We start from the raw sequence: 18,691 nt of genomic DNA, 5'->3' as shown, positions 1-18,691 counted from the left end.
AATATTTTCCCCAACATGCACCAGTCCCTTTTTGCCAGGCTGTGAGAAGGGCTGACCACAGAGAAGATGCCAACAGGTTAATTTAGGGCAGGAGCCTTGTCCCACACACATTTTATTTTATTCTGGGGCATGGGGGGCAAAGTGTCAACCTCCATGGGGCATGGGGGATGCCTGGTCCTTAGGAATTTCCTTCTGGAGGAACTGGCCAGGCCCTTGCCCAGCTGGCAGTGGCTGGAGCTGGGTCCCTGTCCCCCCCCAGGAGCATCCATGGCTCCTCCATGTGTTAATCAGCAGCTTTGTTCTGCATCACCTCACCGTGTAACAGCAGCAGGAATTTATATGGCCACAAACGAATCAACCCAGAAATTGGACAGATCCCGGTGCCCTCCCTGGAAGGGGACAGGGAGAGGGATGCTGGGGACACTCAGCTTGCCACGGCCTCTCCACCCTGCCAGCTGGGCTGTGCTGCCACCACTAACAAGTTGCTTCCTGCTGCCAAGGATAACAGAGCCACTGGCACCCAACCCCGCACTCTGCTCTTGGCTGCCTCAGGAACCCAAGTCAGGAAGGATTTTTTTTTTTTTTTCACTTGTCATTTCTCAAGGAGGGAGGAACATCTCTCCCAGCTGCTTGGGCTGAAATCCAGTTTTTATGTAATCAAATGTGACCTCTAGCTGTCTGTGTTTAAGGCTGCCATCGCTGCGATATCATTCAGGCTGTTAGGACTAAGTCATCCATCTCCTCAACTATAAATACCTTATAATCATCCCCAAGGACCTGCAGTGCCTCGCAGATGAAGATGCCTGGAGAAAAGGGGGGTTCGGCTCCGAGTATCACTCCACTCCTGAAATGCAGCTGCCTCTGGGTGTGGAATGTGCAGCAGATTTTTAACGGCTTCTGGTCAAAGTCACCAGCAGAAAACCCACGGAAATTGCCAAAAGGATGGAGAGCCACCCACACCCAATCTGCAGCCAGATAATGGACTGTGTTAATACGGGCACTTCTGCAGAAATTATGTCCAGGCCAGTTCTGCATGTTCATCCCACGTTGAATCCTGCTGTGCAGTGCGAGACGGGTGAAAAACCATCCCCGCTATTTTAGACAACACCAGTCACTCCTGCCAGGCTCTGTAACGTGAGGTGGAAGAGAGATCAGAGCAGACACAAAGCCCTTGGAATGAAGGTTTCCGCAAGAAACCCAAACTGCCGACTCTTATTTACTTGTGTTACTCAGTGTGATGTTAATTCGACAATTAACGCTCGGGCTGATAATTGCTGGTCCCCACCTCCTCCAAAGCGTGCACCTGCTCCCACTTCCAATCCTGCACTCCCCGGGAATCCACAATGAGGTGAGCTGCTTTGTGCAGCGCCTGTTTTCACAGCCCGCAGGATTCGGGACAGAAATCCCCAAGTTTGGGTGAGATAGATGTGCATTAACACGAGACGAGCCACGTCATCCGCAGCTTCACAAATTCCTTTCATTCATAGACATCCCTCTCAGGCGTCAGACAGCTCAGCTAACCGGGATCCACGGGCGCAACTTGCCTTGAAAGCCTCTGCCTCTTCCTCCTCCTCTTCCTCCTCTTCCTCCTCTTCCTCCTCCTCCTCCTCCTCAGCCACCATGGCAATGGGGCACTGATAAATTAATTTACTTATTTATTTGTTGGCTGGTGGTTTGGGGTTTTCTTTCTGTTCTGTTTTGTTGGCAGGGAGGAGAGATTGCGCTGTGGTAAAGCAGTCACATCCCGCTTTTCCTGGGCGGTTGCCTTGGGTTGGAAAGGATCCTGAGGACCAAACCCCAATTCCGAACGCCTCTGCCTGTCAGGATGGACAGACAGCACACCGTGCTGTCCCCAGGATTCCAAATGGACGCAGCCAGAGGTGGTGGGAGCTGTCATCTGTTGTCCCAGTGGAAGGAGGGGTAAGATTTCCCCACCAGCAGGGTCAGGGCAGGAGGAAACCACTGTCAGTAAAGAAAAACTCGGCTCCACCAGAACAGGAACAGCCCTGTTCACACCCACCCCTGAAAACCTTTCTCCAACCTGTTGCAGCTGTTGCACCTCTTGTAGAGCCCTGGGTGAGCTCTGCTCTTCCTGCCAGCCCTTTCCCCTCACCCTGTTAAAGGACAAAAGGTCCTGTCTAAAGAAGGAAACCACGAAAATCATGTTCTGGTGAAATCATGCTCTGCTCTCCGTGCCTTCCAACCTCTGTCTCTTTGCATGCAGCCTAATTACATTCATTAACGGCGCAAAGGAGAATCCTAACAGCTTTGTTTTGTTGTGAATTGCAGTCATTTGCCTCCCTGAGTGTGTGCGGGTTGGGGTGTAAGAGCAGGAACTGCTTCTGGACCTGCTCAAATTCGCCAAGGCTGATGGCAGCTCTGCCCAGAAGCCTCCAAGGGTCCGCCGTGGGCAGCCTGACCTCTGCTCCAGGAGCAAAGGCTGGAAATTCCAGAGTCCAAGGAGAAGCCAGAGAGGCAGTGAGTCGACCTGCAGCCAGGGAAGGTGGTGCTTCCCTGCTTGTGGACACCTGGGCGACAAGCACGGAGAACAGGGCAAGAAAAGCCAAGTTTTTCCCTCCACTTTTATACTCTGATGACAAGTCACAGCATTCCCAGCACTGCAAAGCTGGATAATTCGCCGTGGAAAAGCTGCAGCAGTTTGGCTGCAGGGCACATGGCATTAGTGTTCCTGTCAGGTAGGTCCGCCAGGATTCGCAGTTAAATGGCAAAATATGGAAAACAAACAAGGGACGACACAGGGAGAATGCAGCTTATTCCCAGCCTGGATCAAGAGATTCACTTCTGGGCTGTGGGAGAATTCCTGCCTTCACAGACACGCAAACTCCCCCTCTGTGGTGTTTTTCCGGACTTGAAAAACACCAAGAGCAGCAAGGGAGACGGCCCAGCCACACAGAGTGCACAGACAGGAGAAATAAGTGCTTTTTGCTTTCCGTGTTCCCTTTTATTCCGCACGGTCAACAGGACGAAACACCTTTTAGCACCTAGTGCAGCTGCAGTTTAACACCTCCAGGGTGGAATTAGCGGGTCCCGGTGCACCCCAGGAGGGAGCAGCGTGCGTGGGCACTTGAGCCTCTCAGCAGAGAAAGTGCTGCGAGAGGGCAGCGAAAGAAATCGCCATATAAGGGGAAATTAATGGCATTTAGTTCACACCGTCTCAAGCCTTTTGTCCCCACGCCATGCCGGAGCTGGGGATGCTCTGAGGGTGTGGCTCCACCAGCATCCCCCAGTTGTCATCGGGTCACACCACAGGAGCCAAATCCCCCGGAGTAAATCCCAGCCAGGAGGTGAGAACACATCGAACAGGCTCCACCCCAGAGCAGGAATTGTGTGAGAGAATTCCCTCCTCCTTCGCTCAGGACCACCGAATTTCCATCAAAAGTAAAACCCCTACAAAAATACAGGGTGGCCTGTAACAGGGATGGGGGAAGGTGAAACCACAGTTGGGGTCTGCACCTCTTCTCCTACAACTCTGCCCCTTGCCAAGGGGCACATCTGTCCCCTGATTGTGCATCTGTGGGTACATCTGTCACCGGAGCCCTGTCCCTCCTCGCCATGTGGCACCAGACTGGAGAAGTTTGCTCCAACAGCCTTTGAAGTTCGATGCCACGCCGTGTTTGTCACCGGTAAGGGGACCCTCCACGCTGAAAATAAATTAGGGCTGGGGCCGTGCTTGTGCCTTGAGGGACTGAGCAAAGTGGTGTCAGCCCTGCTGGCTCATAAATCTCCTCGAAGGAGGTGTCGCTGGTGTTTCCGTCGGAGGGAAGGTGCTCGGGGGAGCGCAGGAGCACCGCGGTGCTGCCGAGCAAAAAAAGTCAAGCTGCAAATCCTGGCTCCTCTGTGAACTCCCAAATGGAATATAAAACAAGCCACAATCATTTCCTGCTGTCCCCAAATGACATGGCACAGCTTGGCTTGGTGCTTTCATACCCTTTTTCTACCAAACCAGGGGGATTACCCCGACGCTGCTCACTGAGGATGGGTTTTGGGAGGTGTTAACCCTTGGAGCAGCTCCGGGCTTCACCTTGAGACACCACAGATTGGCCCATGCCTACACCACGTCGGAAAACGTGCTGGTGATTAAACAAAGTGGGCAATCAAGGGGCGGGGATGGTGTTTAGCATCCTCCCACAGGCAAAACCCTCAAACTGCCTGCAGCAGCAGCAGACAGAGGAGGCACGGCAGCCAGCAGCAGTGCCAGGAGACAGACTCCAGAATTCCATCTCTCTGGCATGGCTGACAGCCCAGAAGATACTGCAGCCCCCCGCAGGAAGCTGGCTGAGGAGTCAGGAAAGCACAGCTAAAGTTTTGACAGTCTGGCACATTCGTTGTGCACAGAATGCTCCTGTGGGCTGCCGAGGGGGCTGGGGACACACGGTGTGAGCGAGCCCCTGTGTCACCAGCCTAGCCAGGCTGCTCTGGGGACTCCTTTACAGCTACAGAAGGGACCTGTGGGGAAAACTCTACTGGAACTGGAACAAGAAGGGATGGCAGGGTACACCCAGGGACTGCTGCGTGCAGCAATCTGTGGATAAACACATGTGAACGTTTGAATCCTGCTTGTAGAATTACAGAATCATGGAATGGTTTGGGGTGGAAGAGGCCTTTAAAGGTCACAATGGTCCACCTCCCCTGCCATGATCAGGGTCAGAGCCTGATTTTGGCAATGTTAATGAACTCAGGCCTGCTCATCAGATCTGTCATAATTTTTATGCTTTAGGAGCATTATTGTCACCTTTAGGAGCTTCAGGAAGAGCCTGGCCTCATCACCCTGAGCGCCCTCCCAGCTCCAAACCAGAGGGCAGAATCACTCCCCAGGGGCACCCAGCTCATCCCAGTTTCCCTGGCAGGCCTGCACTGCTGAATTACTGCACTGCCCACTCCTGAATTACCTCAGAACAAGATAAAACCTAGTGAATCAGCGATTTCCCTGAACCATCTTTTGAGGAGGAACCTTCACTCGCCGCCCCTCACAACCAACAGAGCAAATGAGTTCCCATCCCACAACATGGTCCACCTCTCCTGCCAGGAGGGGATCCCCCTTATCTCTCCAGCTGGCTCAGGAACCGCTTCCACGATCCATCAAACCCTGTCTGTTGGAACCCTGGCCACTGAGAATTCTACACTTTCTGTGCTGACAGGCACTGACCTCCAAGAAAACACTGCATTTGACCTGAGGCCGTGGAGAAGGCTTCCAAAATTGAGTGATAACACTGGGATTATGGGTGTGGAGTTTGAATAGAAGTGTGTGATATCACAGGGTGGAAAACTTAGAGTTTAAGGTTTTAGAATATAGTAATATACATATATAAAGCAAGATGAATATTTTAGGGCAGAAACTAGTCCTTTTCCACCTTCTTCTTGGATCTAGATGGTATTTTTGTAATTGGATAGAAAAATCTGCATCGCGGGCCAGAGGTGGTTGGTTATTGGATTAAAAGTAAAAATAATTTAGGTGTCATTTCAAAATTGGACAGTTTGTTCTTAGAAGGCCTTGCAGAGAGACCAATAGGGCCCATTTTTGGTTTGTTAGCTAGAAGTGCTGTAGAACTCATGGTTTGTGAGACTGTAACATAGATAAGAATTAATAAACATTTGAGTCCGAACAAGAAATACTGTCTCGAGCGCTTAATCCCAACCCTGGCAAAAAGAAGATAGAAAGCAACACCTGTCTGTCCCCAGCAGCTGTCCCCACTCAGTGACTCGGCTGTTCGGGTGAATTCTGCATGATTTTGGGTCCCATCTGTGAGCATTTAGGAGAGCAGAGCACAGCTCTTGGCTCTGGAAGTGGCACCGATCGCAAACGCGGCGCTGTCAGCGTGATGTGGGCAACATCTGCTAACCCAGCCCTGCGCCCAGCAGCTCTCCCCACTGCATGCTAAAGCGTGCTGAAGGACAAACAGGATTTTTTCCCCATATTTTAGTACCACGGCTTTGATCCCGGCTGCTGGGTCAAATTAAAAGAAAGTCAGAAAGCGCCCGACGTAAAGGTCAGGCTTTACCTCTAACGACTCACAGAACACGCTGACATATGGTGAGGAAACAGCAAACATGGGTTTTCTGGGGTTTGGGGGTTGCATTCTTGCATAATTTGAGCAACATTAAGGGCATTACATGTGGTTTGTTGCTGTTATGTCCTGCAGCCATGGAATGGTGTTGGTTGGGGTTTTTTTTTCGTTTCCTCACAGGCCTTTTGCAAGGAGCTCCAAGAACCAACTGTTGCTGAGCGAACTTTTGAACCTCTGCAAAAGCACAATGTGTTAAATTGCTAGAAAAGGGGAAAACAAATGTATGATGTTCTGTGACATCCACAATCTGCAAAGCTTCACTCCTTTGGACTTCCCAAGGAGAAGAAAGGGATAACTGAGACATTTCATGTTTTAAACAATGACGAGCACAGTAATAGATCAAGGCTTTTAAGGCAACCCAAAAGCCTTCAATACTTCAATTATGAGTTGTTTAATAAAACAGAGTCAATTAATTTGACCAACTAGGGAAATTGGGAGAAGGCCACCCTAGCATGGAAAGGGACCGGCCACAAGGGTGGGTGGAGAAAAACCCCATCTTAAAGCTAAAAATTCCCCCAGGCCCCCAGCCCGTTGGGTGGAGACCTGCACCACGAAGTGAAGCCCCGGGGAAGCTTTTGTGCGCTGCTTTCAATAGACTTGAATAACTCCATCCTTCCCCTATTTCACGGGGCACAGAAGAAAAAAAAAACAAACCCTCTTTAAGTTCAGAAGAAAAGCACCACCACCCTCAAAGAGGGGGAGACGGGGAGGCTGTCTGCTCCCCCCTCAGCCTCTCACCCTCGCGTCCCACTTTGCAAACAAACCCAAACTCCCTGACGTCCCAACAGCTGCTCCCAGTCTGCCCAGCTCCCCACATGGCACAAGCCCCCCAAGCCTTCTGTGCAGCCCCGGCATCCTGCCAGCTCCCACCGGCACCGGCATTCCCGGAGCTCCAGCCTGCCTCAACAGGACAAGGAAGGCTGGGAGGGAGGGATGCTTCAGCGTTTGACTGCCGGTGGATTTGTTCCATCACCGGGATGCCCCTCTCCAAGACAAGATTTTGGAAAGGAAAGGATTTTCTCCCCGCTCCCCACGGAGCCTTCAAAGCGGCCGTGCGCCTCCCGCCGCAGCTCGTAAAGGCGCGTTTGATCCCGCAAGGTGCTGCTGGCTTTCATCTCCCACGGAATCCAGGGCTCACCAGAAGAGGGGGTCCCGGGTGGGAAGAGAATTTGACAGACGCTTGCAAAGGATTAAGAGTTTGCGGCGGCTCGGAGTGGTGCCGGCGCTGACGGAGACACGATCAGAGGGAGAGGCTGAATTCGAGCTGCAGTGAGAAACCACCTCCAGTAAATGGATTAGAGGAGTGTTATCATCCAGCACGAGCCTCTCCTGGCAAGGGATGGTGGCAATATTAGAATAATCTGTGCACCTGGTGCAGCAGCAGCTCTGCAATGAGATTAATGGACCTGCTGACGGGCAAGGAAAACTTCGGGGAACAATCTGCCCTGCTGCTTCTTTCAATTCCCCCTCCCCGGGCCGTGGCAGAAGGGGGAAGAATAGGTCTGGATTCGAGAGGAATTTAGGGTCGTGCATCGGTATTTGCCATGCAAAGCAGGCTGGAGAGGCTGGGAACCTGCTGAGAAGCACTTCACTCCGGGAATTAACCCCCCTGCCCTGATGGAGTGTGGTGAGGAGTGGCTGTGCACACGTTTAATGCCATGGTCATTCCCAGGATCAAACATCCTGGTTACAAGTCTCTTGTTGGTCTTAATTTTGGTCAGAGTTAATCCACACCACTTGTCTCCTGCACTTTTCTTACTTAAATGAAGGATTAGTGAAGGGAAATGGGTCAGGTAAAACAAAACAACTTGCCTGACCTGAAACAAAACATATTTTTTCCCCTCTTCTGTTCTTAGTCCTTTATTATTATCATCAAAACCAATGTCACCACCATGCTGATGTTAATCAATAATATTACAGTTGGCCGTTTTGTTTCAGTGAATTTTGAAGATAAGCTCGACTCCCAGAGGAGTAATTCACAAGTTTCATTTCAAAAACCCTAAACTCACAACATTTTCCAAATTCCTATCCAAGCCTTGCTTACAGATTGCTTTCATTGGAAAAAAAAAATCGCCTTGAATTTGATACGAGTTTTCACTTAGCATCACCCTGCAATTTTTGGTGATTAAAATACCAGGAAAAAAGAGCTTGCAGCAGCACTTCCACACTCCATGAAATGAAGTGGGATCTCCCAGCCTGCTCCAGCGGGGGTTGTGCAGAGCACAGCCCTTCCCGGACGTGTTGGATTTACAGCTGATCCCCACACGTGCCTGGGAGGTGCTCAGGGTTTCTGGGTGGATGGCAGCCAGACCAGAGAGGCTTTGCAGTGGTTCTGCTCCTTCCCAAAGGAGAGAAACGCACTGCAGATTTATATGCAGGGGGAAAAAAAATAAAACAAAAACAAACAAGAAAAAAACCACACGCGAAAACCTCAAACCTCAAACACCACCCGGACCAGGACTCCAGGTGGGAAAATGAATATAAATGCCCAGAAATCCAGATGCAGCAGGGCTTTAACCTGAAGGCAACTCTCTTAATTCACCACAGCAAATCCCTGCAATGTGCAGCAATTGTGACAGCTCGTGCTGTTACCCACCCGAGGACACACGGCGAGACAAGTGCTGGCATTTTGGAAGGTGGCACTGTTTTCACTAAGCCATGACCATCTGGACTGTTGGATACACTTTTTTTTTTTTTTTTCAGATATGTTGTGCTTATCCACGTAATACCTAAGCCCTGAGGAGGTATATGAGTCAAAGAGCGAGGTCTGTAGTGGATATCTTCCCTTCTCAGTCTGGTTTTGAGCATCCCCAACCGGGGTGGGACGAGCTCTGAAGGGCAAATCAGTTTTAGTTTGGAGGATGAATGACACCAGGACACTGCTGTGTAATTAGAAGTGTCTCAAGCAGATGCAAGTGAAGCTAATCAAACACTGCTTCACAAGAGTGATCATCAGCCTCATAATTATTATTATTCAATTCCCAGGAGGCAGAGGCAAGGGGACTTCTCCTTCACATGACGTGTCACACAAAGGCAAATCAAAAAATCACAGTCCCTGCTCAAAACTGCTCGTGACTCTGGTCGTCTGCACCTCCCACTCACCAGCCCAGACCATCCTGAGCCAGCTCATCCCTGTCTGGAGGGCAAAAGACAGGGAAAGCACCTGGGAATCCTTTCAGAAAGCAGGGTGACGTCCAGGCGAGGTGTCACTCAGGTGCCAGTGGCTCCCTGGGCTGCTGCCCCTCGTGGCTGTGATGTCAAAAGCAGATGGCTGTGTCGTCAGGGGGGAGGTGGGGCTGCACAGCAGATGGGCACTTCACAGACAAAGATTCCCTCTCATGCAAATTGCCCCCGATAATAATTTAAAAAAGAAGAAAAAAAAAAAAAAAAAAAAAAAAAAAGAAAAAGAAAAAAAAAAGATTACACAGAAAGAGAGAGGGAGAGAGAGAGAACTGGAGAAAACATCTGATGTGTGAGCAGTGCAGTCTCTAAATAGAATATTTTCCCATTTTCCCATGAAGCATCAGGAGGTTCTTAAGCTCCAAAGTGTTCATTTAACTCCTCGAGGCTCCGGTCTCACATTTCCCTTGCACTTTGCTGCCCTAGTACGCAACACACTCAGAATTGCTACCTCTGAGTTTATTCCTAGAAAGCCAAACCTTGTGCACCTGTTTGCACACAGAACTTAATATAGCACAGATTATTTTGTCAAAGGAACTTCCATCCCAAGTGCCTCCAGGAGATTTACAGCCAGTGCACATCCAGGGTTAGAAACCTACCAGTATGCACCAGTGTGCCAGGCTTAAACTTCAGATGGGCACATTGTGAGTTTAAACAGCATAATTAGAGTTATTTTCTCCTCTTGCAGCACCATAGAAAGACAGATGGATGGGAAAGTTCTTAAAATCAGAGAATGGTTTGGGTTGGAAGGGATCTTAAAGATCATCCTGTCCCACCTCCTTCCATGGGCAGGGACATCTTCCACCATCTCAGGGTGCTCCAAGCCCTGTCCAGCCTGGGCTTGGACACTTCCAGGGATCCAGGGGCAGCCACAACTTTTCTGGGCACCCTGTGCCAGGGCCTCACCACCCTTACACATATTCCTAGTTAATATCCAATCTGAATCTCTCCTCTCCTCGTTTGAAACACTTAACACTAGTTCTGTCAGTACCTGCCCATGTAAAACGTTCAGACAATATGGGGACAGCTCCTCTTGTGTGCCAGTTTACAGCAGTGATGAGTGGGAGGAGAACCCAGCACATATCTGAGAATATCAAGATTGCTATAAATTAGAAAGTACAGAAAAAAAATCACTTAATCCACTGGAGAAATGCAGCTAATTCTGGGGTGAGACACAACAGCAATTGAAAGTTTATTCAGCCTCTGAAATTCTCACAGATGTTCCCAGGGTGCCTAAATGAGGGGTGAGCATGGGGAAAGTAAATATGCAAACAAAGCCACGGCTTCAAACCTAGCCTGATACAACCACAGAAACACCATCAGAGAATAGAATCAAGGAATCATGAAAGCTGGAAAAGATCATTGAGTTCAACCATTAATCTGACACTGACATCTTCAGCACTAAAATGCGTCCCTAAGCACCACATCTACACATTTTTGGGACATTTCCAGGGGCAGTGATTCCACCACTTCCCTGGGCAGCCTGTTCCAATGTTTAACAATCTTTTCCATGAAGAATTTTTTTTCCTAATATCCAATCTAAACCTCACCTGGCTCAGTGAAGCCGTTTCCTCCTGTCCTATCACTTGTTACCTGGGAAACAAGACCAACCCCTGGCTGTCTACAGCATCAGGGAGTTGTGGAGATCAAAATGTCAGGAAGAACAGGTGTATTTCAACCTGCACCAAGCAAACAAAATATGTTAAACGCACTTCTCCATGCGCAGGCATGGGGAGAGCTAAATAATGGATGTGAGATCCATTTCTCCTAAACTAGAGCAGGTCCCAAGTGCTTGGTCCATCTCCAGCCTGGTGATGCAAACAGGTGAGGCTCAGAAAAGGGCATTTTTAGGGATAACAGAGGAATGCAGCTGATGGAAATGTGGAGCTGCTGTTCAACAAGCAATGGAGTGTGGTCTCCCTAAGGGCTTGGGCAGCCCTGCTCTCCAGAGGAGGTGGCAACTGAAAAGTAGAGATGGGACAACCTTCCCTCACTCTCAGAAGAGCCTGGGTGGCCAACAAGTCACGCTGACAGTGATAAATGCAGGCATTTGCTTTGGGCAAGGAGCTCTCACTGGCATGTCTGCTGTGGAAACTGGAGCAATGTCCTTTCCCAGCCCTACTGCTTCCAGCTCCTCCATCCCTCTGCTCTCCTCCTCTACCCCTCAGGGGTGCCCAGGGCATCGTGTCAGCTGCCAAGCCAGACTGGGATCCCCCATGATCCTGGAAACTTCCAGGAATAGAGGCTGGACCTAATGAACCTTTGGCAGTGAGTAAATAAATCACATGCTGCCACTGTGGCCTGCTGCAGCCAGGACCCTGGTGACAGCTCAGTGACAAGGGACACGATGGTTTTTGATCCTTTGCCTGCAAGGAGCATCACCGTCGGGCTCCAAACAGTGGAGAGTGGAGGCCAGGATCACCAGGGAGCTTTCCACATTCCAGGATCCTCTTGATTCCCCTGGACATGAGATTGCTGCCCATATGGCAGCCTGAACTCCTGCTCTGCCAGCACCAAGGAGGATGAAAGGACAGGGGAGTGGGAAGAGGTAGGGAGAGGTGGATAAAGTCCATCAGGTGATGCTGGAATTTTGGATACTTCGCTGGCTGAACCGCTTGAGCTGCTGAATGCAGAGGGAAGATCAGCCCTGGGTAAATCCCTGCTGGCAAAGAGCCTGCATGATACCAGATATTACTGGCCTGAATGGCCACTCATCTCTTTCCCTGACACCTCTGTGGTAATGAAGCAAACACGAGAGGTTATGTCCAGCAGAGGTGCAGGAACATCCTTCCCATGTTATCCATGGTCACTGGGCAGGGGTTAATGTGGGTCCAGTTCAGATTTCTGTCCCAGATGAATGAACACACGGGCATAGAAACACACAGAGAGTGATTTAGGATTCCACACCAGCCCCCTCCCAGTCTCTGCTGCCACCACTGTCCATGTTTCAGGCTCCCAGTGGCATTGACAGCCACGGGATGAAAATGAAACCAGCACCACTTTGTGGCTTCCAGTTTGTAGCAGGGTGATGTCCAGTTGGCCTGGAGCATGAAGAGGGTGAGACCAGAGATGCCTGCGGAAGGTGGCAAAGATGGAACCTTTGTCTGGCTGGAAGAGGTCAAAGCAATTTGTCACCAAGCCTGGGTGGACCAACCTTCAGGGCACAGACCTGAGTCCCTGCACGTGTACTCAAGCCACCAGCCCAGGTAGAGGAGATCTCCCTCCTAACTGTAGCCAAATCCAGCTTTTCACCTCAACAATCACACAGAATCACAGAATATTCTGAGCTGGAAGGGACCCACAAGGATCATCGAGTCCGGCTCCTAGAGGAACCCATATGGGGATCAAACCTTCAATCCTGGTATTATTAGCACCATCCTCCAACCAACTGAGCTGATCTCAGGGTCTCCTTCAGCTGTGACTCAGCCTGAAGTCATCTCAAGGTTTGTCTTCTCAGAAGGAAATGGTGGGGACTAACTCTGAGAAGTTCAGGTCACAGACAGCAGCAAATTGGCGGCAGCTGGGATGGTGGATTTTGGTGCAGAACATCAGCTCTGCGGTGGCCAAACAAATACTCTGGTTCATCACTGAAAGCTCCACAAAAGTGAGAGACTGGAGATCTTGGGCTCTGCTTTGAATCCATCATAGTCAATATCAAGTCTAACAGAGATAATTTTTGTTTCAAACACAAGTTGGTTCAAATAGGAGGCCCTAAAAGCTGTATAAATTACTAGTTTTTACTTTTCTGCACTTTCCAACACTCCACTTTACTTTTCCTTTCTGAGATCTGACAACCCCTTTCACAAGAAATGATCCTAGCACAGAAAAATTGAGGGAAACGGATTTGTAGAGAATTCTCAAAGCCTGACAGAGGGCTCACATAGCCTTGTGCATCTGTGTGCAAACTCTGAGATAAAGTATGCCGACTGAGAAAGGCCATGGGATAGGACAGACATTGCTGAGAGAAAAATGGAACTAGAAACAAGTTTCAAATGATGACCTTGCAAAGAGACTAGATATTTTGGAGAAATAGAACTATGAAAGATGCATTGTAGTAGGACCCACCAGGGGTAATTTTAGATGACTGGCTTTAAGGCATTGACAGCATCGTGTGGAAAAGCTGATAGGCCAAGAAACGCTTATAATGCATTGTAATTAGGAAATAGTTTGGCTTCTGATTGTGATGGTGTGAATTGTAACATCTGTACTGTCTCACCCTTCACATGAGACTGAAAATGGAATAAAATCTTTTAAAACACCTCTGAGGAGCCCTGGGTCAGAAAAAGTGTTTTTCTGGCAAAAAAAAAATGAAGTTAAAAGCAGGGCTGTGACTGCTTTTACCCCACCGAGCTTTAGTTAGAAACAATGTTGATCTGGGAATTGTCATCTCAGGCTTCCCATCCAGTCAACAGGGAAAAGACAGATCCCTTCCCAGGGCAACTGAGATCTGAATTACCTTCTGGAGATTGTAACCACAGAGTAATTGGTGCACTGACTTAACCGGTTATTTTTAAGGCATTTCTAGCAGCTGGACAATGGGGAATAATTCCACCTTCATGGGATCCAGCTGTACAGCCTCTTGTTCCTTCTAAAGCAGGGCTCTGACCGTGGGCAGCTGGTTTGGAAAGGGTCATTTTGGGAGAGGTCATCTCTGCTGCTTCCCCAGTGTCCCAGGATCTCTAATTAGAGAAGTGTCAGCCCTGTGCTGGCCACTCTTGAAAATCCTGCCGTGACATTTTACCCAGCATGTTAACAACAACCTCACAATTAAAACATAAAAAAATCCACCAAAATTCCAGCTCAGCAGTGGCAACGAGCACGCTGAGAGCATCCCCAGGCAGCAAGGATAGAGATGTTCTCCTCACCATTCAAAGATTTCATCTCTCCAAAATTAAACCTTGAAGCATGGGGGCTACAAATCACCTACAAACAAACTAAATTTTCCCTCCTCTTCAGGATTATTCAACAACATGTTTTGGCTTTGCCTGCAGCCCTGCTCATCTCATGCCTGGCGTCAACCACTAGATTTTATTAAGAATTTATTTTCTCTTGTATGAGAACACATCCGAGATGCTTCACACAAAGCCAACTTCACCTGCACGTCTGTGAGAAGCTGCCCCCACAGAAATGTGATCCCAAGAGTTGCCTTTATCCAGTTGCTAATGGATGTTTAGCGTGTGAGAATCCGTATCTGCCGAATTTTGAACATAATAAGCTTTCTGTGAGCTTTTCATATGAGAGATATCGACTGGAAGTAATTCAGAGAAGTTATTCAGCAATTGCTTGGCACAACAAAAGAGCTCGAAGCAGATTTACTGCCAGTTGACAGCCTGCATGCCACACTGGTGCAGCTGCCCATTCCTCCAGGAGAATTCCTGACGTGCTGTCGGGTCTGGGCTGGCCTACCCCACCAGGATACACCTTCAGAAAGGAAACAACTGGATTTTAAACAGCCAAAAACCAGCCCAGTTGGACCAGCAAACCCAGCTATCACCTCTGGAGCCAACAACCTGATTGATTTATTAATGCATTCGTAGGATCTGCAGGCTGTGGGTGTTGGAAGGAGAAATTCACAGTGAAGATGGTCTCAAAATCCATGCAGGGAAGCCAACAACACTCATACAGGGACAGACACACTGCAAGATAATTTATTTCTTTCCCCATCATCTGTCATTTGGATACACACATACTATCCTCCAGGCTTGCTCCCTTACGTCAAGCAGCACTCCGGCTGCCTCAGTGCAAGATTTGGCTACTTTTACACCCTGCCAGGGGTATCTTTATTCCAGTATCTCATTCCCTGGCAGCTTTGAAGTGTCACAGTGTACTGGCTGCAGCCGTTTCGAGCAGGTGCAGCCTCACTGTGGCTTCACAAGGATGCATTTTTTGCCTCTTTGCTCTGTGACTCGGCGCTTCACATCTGAAGTGTTTGTGGGCTTCTTGCCAGGGCATTGCTTTCAGGCTGGATCCCGGCTGAAAGTCCCTTGTTTTCCTGCCTCCTGCCTGCAAGTGCCATTTTTTTCAGTTTGAAAGTCTTCACTGCAGCAGGTGGAAGAGGGCGTGGACTCAGCAGAGTATGCACAGGGAAAGGCAGAGGGGGGGAAAAAAGGGTGACAGAGGCCATTTCCAGTCTCAGCACCTACTTCTTGTGTGAGTTAGAGATCAAAGGGAATAAACCCAACAGAGTGGTCGGGTTATCACAGGGGCGGAGGGGAAGGATGGGGAAGATGAGAGCTGGGAGATCTCCCCTCCTTCACCTCCTGCAGGGCATCTCTTCCCCAGCCCCTCCTGTCATCTGGGAAACCCACCTGGTTTGGAGAAAAGGAGAAAAAAGATTCTGTAAGGATGGTGTGGCGGAGCAAAGGACCTACAGTAGGCCAAGGAAGGGAGGAAATGTAAAAACAGCATCAAAGAGAGGAGAGAAGAATACAAGCACTACTTTGCTGATCTACAGCTGAGCTGGGCAAAGTTAGACACGATAAATAACGCTGACATTACAAAGCTCTGGTTAATTCATTTTTCTACTTGTCACCCCTTCGGATAATTGGCCTCTACAACAAATGGTGGGGAAGGAGGTTGGCTTTTTTTTTTTTGTCCCTTTCTTTTTATATTTTTTCCCTTCCTGAGAGGTACAGCTAGGATTAGGCGGTGTGCTACAGCACTGATAAAATAAAGAGAACGATCCAAAACACTCCAACTTTAATCTGGAGGGGTCGCCGGTGAATAGCAGCGGTGCTGGGGGATGAAGTGAGACCTGGTTGTCTCTATGGCAACTAAACCATCACGGAGCAAGGATTGACCTGGAGCCTTCCAGAGAGTTTGGCTTTGTCCAAGGCACTGTCTGGTGTGAACTATTCCCTGTCTGCTCTCCTGATTCCAGGGTGGTTTTCACGGCAGCTCAGAGTTTATTCGGAGTTCGTGGAGTCGCTGAACCACAAATGGGTTGGAAGGGACATTTAAAGGTCACCTTGTCCAACCCCCCTTCAATCAGCAGGGATGTCTTCAACTAGAGCAGGTTGCTCAGACCCCATCCAACCTGACTCAAATATTTCCAGGCTTCCAGACTCTCCAGCTTCAGAATTCAATGAATTCTGTTTCATTTGTAATCCAAATGTTGGTTTCCTTGTGTAAAAGGAAATTCTGAGTTCTTGGTGGGGGTGATGACCTCAATATGACCTCACCTACTTCAAACTGAAGAGAGCCAGTCTTGAAGCAGTCTTGTACCCATTTAATGTACACCGCCAAACAGAAAACACTGCCTCGAGGGGTTCCAGATGACAGGGAGAAAGCTGGATAAAGAAAGGAGGCTGGTAATCAGCCACAAACACAGAGAAACTATAAGACAATTTTAAAAAGTTCAAATTTATGACAATTTTTAAATCTGATGGCTCCCAATGCCCGACTCATGATTCCAGAACCTGAGGGGTTGCAGAGCAGATGGCCCCAGATGGCCACTGGCTTTCAGTGCTGCTTTATCACTCCGTGAAAGGTTCATGGAGGCAACCATGGCTTTGAACATCTTCCTTCCTATCAACCAGAATATTGTCTCTTAACATCCAACCTAGCCCTGCCTGCTGTCCGTCTGAAGCTATTCCCTCCTGTCCTGCCCCTCCAGACCCTTGTCCAAAGTCCCTCTCCATCTCTCTTGGAGCCACAGGCAGGTCAGTCTTTGCTGCTGGGCTGCATTCATGGGCCTTGGGGGAACACAAGTAAATAAGGGAGAGAGGAAATACCCAGCAGCAGGGCTGGGGAAAGGCAAGGAATGGAAATTTCCCAAATCATGTCTCCTTTTCCCATGGAAGAGCACCCCAAAGCCCACTCCTGGACAGAGCAGTGCAGGGAAGGGGCACAGGACACACCAACACGAGTTGTGGTGCTGCACAAAGCTTAACAGTGAGGACAGGAGTGCAATTTCCTGACACGTGAGGCTCTCAGTGCACAGCCTTTGGAAAGAAATCCATTTCCCCCTCGCTTCTCCCATTCTTCTATCTTGCCTCAATAAGCCAGAGACATTTAAGAAACTTTAGGGACCTTTCAAGAAGTTTGTAAAGCAATTTATTGGGACAGGGATTCTTGTCCTCTATGAAACTGGATGACTGAGTCACTCTGGGCTTAAATGTGCAGAGCACAGAAGGAGCCATAAAAACCTTGAAAAGAACCCTGAACAGCTTCACTATGCATAAAAAATATATATACTTTTTTGTATCTAGCATTTAAATGCTTCTAGGATTAGAAATAAATATGACACTTCCTAATACAGACCCAGTCCCCTGGATCAGAGAACTTCCACTTCTCCATCTCACATATAAAGACACTTTTAGGCCCAAGAAATTTTGGTAACTCGCCTGTCCTGAGCTATGGGAAGAATTAGGGAAGGAATTGAAACTTTAGGGCAGAGATGGGAAGTAGAGACCTTGACAGATTAATTTTTTTTTTACGTGTCCTTGGTCGCTGTGGGTGCACAAGAGTTTTGGGGGTCAGAGTGACATCAAGGACATGGATGAGAAGGAGGGGTCAGCTGAGCATTCAGCGGCCATGAGGAGTGGTGGAATTAAACACCACATGCTCCGTGAGGTCTGGCTTGGGGTCACCACCAGCAGAGAAGTCTTTGGGATGAAGAAGACGACAACTCCATGCCCATCGCCAGCTCCTGCACTACCCCAACCTCTCCTTCCCTCACTGCCTGCCAGCTCTCCCTCCCCCATCAATCCCAAACACCCAATCCCAGGCATCCATCCCCCACCCCTGTGCCTTCTGCCCCCATCCCTGAAGGAGGGATGAGCTAGCCAGAGCAATCTGGCCCTGGCTGGAGGAGCTGCCGAGCGCCGGCAGCCGGAGCGAGCGCGGCAATCAATTGGACACGGGACATTACGGATCCGCGAGCGCGGCCGGGGCCGAGGAGCAGCAGCTTTGTCAGGCTGAGCACCCGTGAGGATTAGAGCATTCACAAAGCTCCCCCAACCCACCAGCCTGCCCCTAGGTAGATGTGGGGACAGGGCTGGGCCGGGCAGCGATAGGGATAAAGAAGTGGCAGTGTGAAGTCGCCGTCCGTACAAAGGAGAGGAGGAATAAGAGGTGCCAGAGACACAGAACTGCCGCCTGGGACTGCTGAGACACGGCGCTGCTCATCAGGGCTCTGGGCCAAATTTCCTACCAGCATAAATCTGCTCGATGCCAGGAGAGTAACCCAGAGATGAATTGGACCTGATGGGGAGAGTTTATGGCCTTTGGTTCAGGCAGGAGAGCGGGGTGGTGCCAGCTGGGGTGTCAGACTGCCTGACTCAAAGGGGCTTAGGCACCTAAATCTACTAGGTGCTGCAAAAAAAAAGTTTCCTCTTATTTTAAGATCAAATCATTCCTTTTTCCCCCTTTCTTTTTTTCCTGAAGGCAGCTTTGAGGGCCTCTGTTTACTATTGTTCTTAATC

At 49.3% G+C, this 18,691-nt stretch overlaps 1 protein-coding gene across 1 annotated transcript in view; it reads right to left on the bottom strand.

Annotated features, from left to right (window-relative positions):
- PLXNA4 (plexin A4) overlaps nt 1-18,691 on the bottom strand; it is a 420,747-nt gene that overhangs the window by 258,780 nt on the left and 143,276 nt on the right. The gene's annotated exons all lie outside the window — the stretch shown is intronic.

The sequence above is a fragment of the Chamaea fasciata genome, unplaced genomic scaffold (assembly GCF_029207755.1).
Source record: "Chamaea fasciata isolate MVZ Bird 193981 ecotype frontalis unplaced genomic scaffold, bChaFas1.0.hap1 SCAF_5, whole genome shotgun sequence".
Classification (NCBI taxonomy): domain Eukaryota; kingdom Metazoa; phylum Chordata; class Aves; order Passeriformes; family Sylviidae; genus Chamaea; species Chamaea fasciata.
This window is presented reverse-complemented; position numbering and strand designations above follow the sequence as displayed.